The 5,779-nt window shown below is 39.1% G+C and overlaps 1 long non-coding RNA gene across 1 annotated transcript; it reads right to left on the reverse strand.

The window, feature by feature from the left end:
- Positions 1-332: 332 nt before the first annotated feature.
- On the reverse strand, positions 333-3,553 carry LOC135246238 (uncharacterized). The gene is made up of 2 exons (XR_010327569.1): positions 3,302-3,553; positions 333-408 (listed from the first exon to the last, which is right to left on the reverse strand). It is a non-coding gene; the product is annotated as an uncharacterized LOC135246238 (long non-coding RNA).
- Positions 3,554-5,779: the final 2,226 nt, after the last annotated feature.

Here is a 5,779-nt window from a genome sequence, read left to right on the forward strand (position 1 = left end):
TATGACCTGTCTTACAAGTATGAATGTTAATGAGCGCAGGATACACACCCAACCTGCCCATGTCTGCTAAACAGGTCGCAATAATCTAACCGTGTCTATTACAATTCAATGGTTCTAATTCGGTTAAAAACGTGAAAGAAGCATTAAGAAGAAAATCTGTCGTCACTTCTGGGGAATATAACAACAATCTAGTTTCCTGGACCTTTAAGAGCACTGCAAACCAGGTGGAAATTGCCTTTTTAAATGCTTGGGGTTAAGGGGTTAAATAGTAGCGTCAATTTAAGCCTATTTAATTACCTTTGGTCACCTGTGAACTCTCCTCTGAAATGGTCTGGAAGTGGCATTGAATGATCACTCTTCATAGACAGACAGCTGGGTGCAGGTGACCCTGCTCTTTCTACCTGGACCCTGTGAACAAAAGACAGAGACAGAGATTCCAGTTAAATTCATCTATTACCTCAGCTCTATGTCACTGCACATCTGGCGATGACATAATAAACCCCACATACACCTGAATGTGACATAATACACCCACCTACACCTGAAAGGTGACAGTGACACTGGAAGGTATATTTCCCTCCTGCCCCCTAGTGGTATGGGCAGCAGCGCCCACAGAATGGGGATAAAGTAAAGATTTGCAATTTATTAAAAAAGGGGCTACAAACACGTCACAAATTCAAGCTCAACGGCTGCAACGGCCTCCTTTTTGGCCAACAACACCACTCGTTCCCTTATCAGCGCTAATGGCGATAAATGTCAGTAAAATGAGAGGAGCCTCCCCATCTCCCAATCACTCATTGCACACTAACCCACATCATAAAACATGTTTTTTATACTTTCCAAAATTACTTTGCCTTTCTTATTTTTGCATGAAAAAATTCATTCCATTTAAGCTGTCGAACGACCAGAACCAAACACTCAGAACTTTAATTCTATAATGTTCACTGATCACTTTGGTATCATACTGATCTTTATGGCTTGTCAAGTAGATTCTGTATCATCCTGCTCAATAACAAACGTTTCGTTCGGTCCATTTAACTCAACGTCACATACGAACTTGGCCGGCATATCTGACCACCCGATGATGTCTTTACATATACTGTTTTGTTCGGTAGGCATTTGGTTATCTGAACAGCGATAGGTTTACTTTTAAGTCAATCAAGTTACAGAATGAATTAAACAAGACTGTCACCTGTCAAATGAGCCCTCATTGCTGTCTGTGGGTCCAGCCATTTGCTAGTAACCTAAGTGCGTATCTGCCTCCACTCCCTGTGCGTAATGCAGATTGTGCTGACAAGCAGAGAGTGCATGCAGACTGAAGCGAGCTCGCTCTCAAAACAGCTTAGCATTGTACTATGAAATGAATTCATAACTATGGTGGATCGAAGAAAAGGTTTCTGCACTGTGATAACAGTAATTGAAGAGCTCGAAAAAGCAAATCTCAATTAGAGGCATTATTTCCATATTTAGAAAGTTCCGATTGGTTTGGAGAGTGTGCTCTAGACCATGTGAGAGCCATACTGGTGGGCATGTAAGTTTACTGAAGTGAATTTAGTGTTCTCCTTATTATTTCTTCTTATTCCACATCAAGTCAACATCCTGTACGCTACTCCTCCTACAGTTTTTCAGCAACACCTACCTTTTTTATCTCGTAGCTTCACCTAGTTGCTTGTGCTTTTCTTGCCAGTAGTGCAAATATTTTTGAGATATTTACCATTTTTATTTATATTTTATTTATGTGTACCAAGAAAATTTCCCATTCATTAACACTAGTGGAATGTTCGGAATGTAAACAACACACTTGCAGCTGACATTGCAATCAGCCGCTGCAGCAGCGACAGATACAGACCGTCTCTTTCTTTTGCAAAGCATCTAATGGATGAAATCTCTAGCAAAGTGAGTAACGGCAGCAGCAGCAAAGCAAGTTCAACTCAAACTAATATTAGTTTTCTGTATAATTCTGCTAATCCTGCCAGCTACTGTAACATTTGTATTTCAACATTCAGCATAATGTTAACTGCTGTAAGAAATTAACTCCCAGAAACATGTTCACCTCTGTTATTAATTCAAAATATGTGATTTTGAGAGAACAAAACTTATTTTGTAGTGTAGATAACCTGTTCAAAACGTTATCTAAAATGTGCAATTTGGAAAGGTTTTGGGATGTCTTGGAAAATCCATTGCAACATTTCACTGCTTTTAGTTATCTGCACAACAATCTGTGAATTCTTTGCTGATGTGTCATTTTATTACTGTTTTACATTCACGAATGGCCCAGAAATACTTTCAAACGATTATTGCAGAAAACAAAAAAAGAAAAAACAAATAAAAGCCTGTGCCGAAATTGGCTTGCTCTCCCCCTTGGCTAAACGCCAGGTTTTCAATGGGCAGGGTTCATTGGGTGTTAGTTATGTAACAAAACCCTTAAGTCCAGTGAAATTCTTTCTACATGTAATGTGTAAATAATGCTCTTGCCACTTTTGTGCACACTAGGCAAGCTAAATTGAAAATTCCTAAGCGCTGCCCCTCCTCTGGATGTGGAGAAAGCAATACATTCTTTTGTTTTGCCAAAAATGAAGCGACCTACAAGAAATGGGTTTTAATTCTGGAGCCCACAGACACTCCAGTATTACAATAACCAGTGCAGTTAGTATTTGCATTGCCCATTTTCTCTGAACAAAAGAACTTTTTGCAGAACGTGCTGGATCGGTAAGGATGCCTACCATTAGCTAGCGACAATTAAAACGTTTTCAAGCTAAGACATGTGGAATTAAAGCCTTTCTTTATTTTGGTGTAATGTCCAGAATTTGAGACTGCTATAGAGTGTAATGTTAGTGTACAGTAGCTCAGTGTTACAATGCTAATACAAGTTGAATAATCTTCAGGTTTAATCATACGATGGGAACGCCTAGTTTATGTTGCTTTCTTTCATTTTGTTGGGTAATGCATGGGACAATCTGCTCAAACCTGCTCTAACCGAGCTAGCAATGAGAAATGGTTTACATATGACCTGTCTAACAAGTATGAATGTTAATGAGCGCAGGATACACACCCAACCTGCCCATGTCTGCTAAACAGGTCGCAATAATCTAACCGTGTCTATTACAATTCAATGGTTCTAATTCGGTTAAAAACATGAAAGAAGCATTAAGAAGAAAATCTGTCGTCACTTCTGGGGAATATAACAAAAATCTAGTTTCCTGGACCTTTAAGAGCAGTGCAAACCAGGTGGAAATTGCCTTTTTAAATGCTTGGGGTTAAGGGGTTAAATAGTAGCGTCAATTTAAGCCTATTTAATTACCTTTGATCACCTGTGAACTCTCCTCTGAAAGTGAGTGGAAGTGGCATTGAATGATCACTCTTCAGAGACACACAGCTGGGTACAGGTGACCCAGCTCTTTCTACCTGGACCCTGTGAACAAAACACAGAGACAGAGATTCCAGTTAAATTCATCTTCTTACCACAGCTCTATGTCACTGCACATCTGGCGATGACATAATAAACCCCACATACACCTGAATGTGACATAATACACCCAACTACACCTGAAAGGTGACATTGACACTGAGAGGTATATTTCCCCCCTGCCCCCTAGTGGTATGGGCAGCAGCGCCCACAGAATGGGGATGAAGTAAAGATTTGCAATTTATTAAAAAAGGGGCTACAAACACGTCACAAATTCAAGCTCAACGGCTGCAACAGCCTCCTTTTTGGCCAACAACACCACTCGTTCCCTTATCAGCGCTAATGGCAATAAATGTCAGTAAAATGAAAGGAGCCTCCCCATCCCCCAATCACTCATTGCACACTAACCCACATCATAAAACATGTTTTTTATACTTTCCATAATTACTTTGCCTTTCTTATTTTTGCATGAAAAAATGTATTCCATTTAAGCTGTCAACAGCACTCAGACAAAATACGAAAACTTAATTCCTTAAGTACTACATTGCAGTCACTTTGTATTCATACTTGATCTTTATGCTCTTTTGTCAAGTAAGTTTTATCCAATGCTCAACAGCTAAATGTAGCCGTCAGTCATTTCAATCAATCTGTAGCTCCACTGACTGGCCGGCATATCTGACCACCCGATGCTGTCTTTACTATACTGTTTTGTTCAGTAGGCATTTGTTATCTGAACAGCGATAGGTTTACTTTTAAGTCAATCAAGTTACAGAATGAATTAAACAAGACTGTCACCTGTCAAATGAGCCCTCATTGCTGTCTGTGGGTCCAGCCATTTGCTAGTAACCTAAGTGCGTATCTGCCTCCACTCCCTGTGCGTAATGCAGATTGTGTTGACAAGCAGACAGTGCATGCAGACTGAAGCGAGCTCGCTCTCAAAACAGCTTAGCATTGTACTATGAAATGAATTCATAATTATGGTGGATCGAAGAAAAGGTTTTTTCACTGTGAGAACAGTAATTGAAGAGCTTGAAGAAGCAAATCTCAATTAGAGGCATTATTTCCATATTTAGAAAGTTCCGATTGGTTTGGAGAGTGTGCTCTAGACCATGTGAGAGCCATACTGGTGGGCATGTAAGTTTACTGAAGTGAATTTAGTGTTCTCCTTATTATTTCTTCTTATTCCACATCAAGTCAACATCCTGTACGCTACTCCTACAGTTTTTCAGCAACACCTACCTTTTTTATCTCGTAGCTTCACCTAGTTGCTTGTGCTTTTCTTGCCAGTAGTGCAAATATTTTTGAGATATTTACCATTTTTATTTATATTTTATTTATGTGTACCAAGAAATTTCCCATTATTAACACTAGTGGAATGTTCGGAATGTAAACAACACACTTGCAGCTGACATTGCAATCAGCCGCTGCAGCAGCGACAGATACAGACCGTCTCTTTCTTTTGCAAAGCATCTAATGGATGAAATCTCTAGCAAAGTGAGTAACGGCAGCAGCAGCAAAGCAAGTTCAACTCAAACTAATATTAGTTTTCTGTTAATTCTGCTAATTCCTGCCAGCTACTGTAACATTGTATTTCAACATTCAGCATAATGTTAACTGCTGTAAGAAATTAATCCCAAAAACATGTTCACCTCAGTTATTTATTCAAAATATGTGATTTTGAGAGAAGAAACTTTTTTTAGTGTAGATAACCTGTTCAAAACGTTATCTAAAATGTGCAATTGGAAGGTTTTGGGATGTCTTGGAAAATCCATTGCAACATTTCACTCTTTTAGTTATCTGCACAACAATCTGTGAATCTTTTGCTGATGTGTCATTGTTATTACTGTTTACATTCACGAATGGCCCAGAAAATACTTTCAAACGATTATTGCAGAAAACAAAAAAAGAAAAAACAAATAAAAGCCTGTGCCGAAATTGGCTTGCTCTCCCCCTTGGCTAAACGCCAGGTTTTCAATGGCAGGGTTCATTGGGTGTTAGTTATGTAACAAACCTTAAGTCCAGTGAATTCTTTCTACATGTAATGTGTAAATAATGCTCTTGCACTTTTGTGCACGCTAGGCAAGCTAAATTGAAAATCCTAAGCATGCCCCTTCTCTGGATGTGGAGAAAGCAATACATTCTTTTTTTTGCCAAAAATGAAGAGACCTACAAGAAATGGGTTTTAATTCTGGAGCCCACAGGCACTCCAGTATTACAATAACCAGTGCAGTTAGTATTTGCATTGCCCATTTTCTAGAACAAAAAACTTTTGCAGAACGGCTGGATCGGTAAGATGCTACCATTAGCTAGCGACAATTAAACTTTTCAAGCTAAGACATGTGGAATCAAAGCCTTTCTTTATTTGGTGTAATG

Source organism: Anguilla rostrata, unplaced genomic scaffold (genome assembly GCF_018555375.3).
Source record: "Anguilla rostrata isolate EN2019 unplaced genomic scaffold, ASM1855537v3 scaf0081, whole genome shotgun sequence".
In the NCBI taxonomy this organism is placed as follows: domain Eukaryota; kingdom Metazoa; phylum Chordata; class Actinopteri; order Anguilliformes; family Anguillidae; genus Anguilla; species Anguilla rostrata.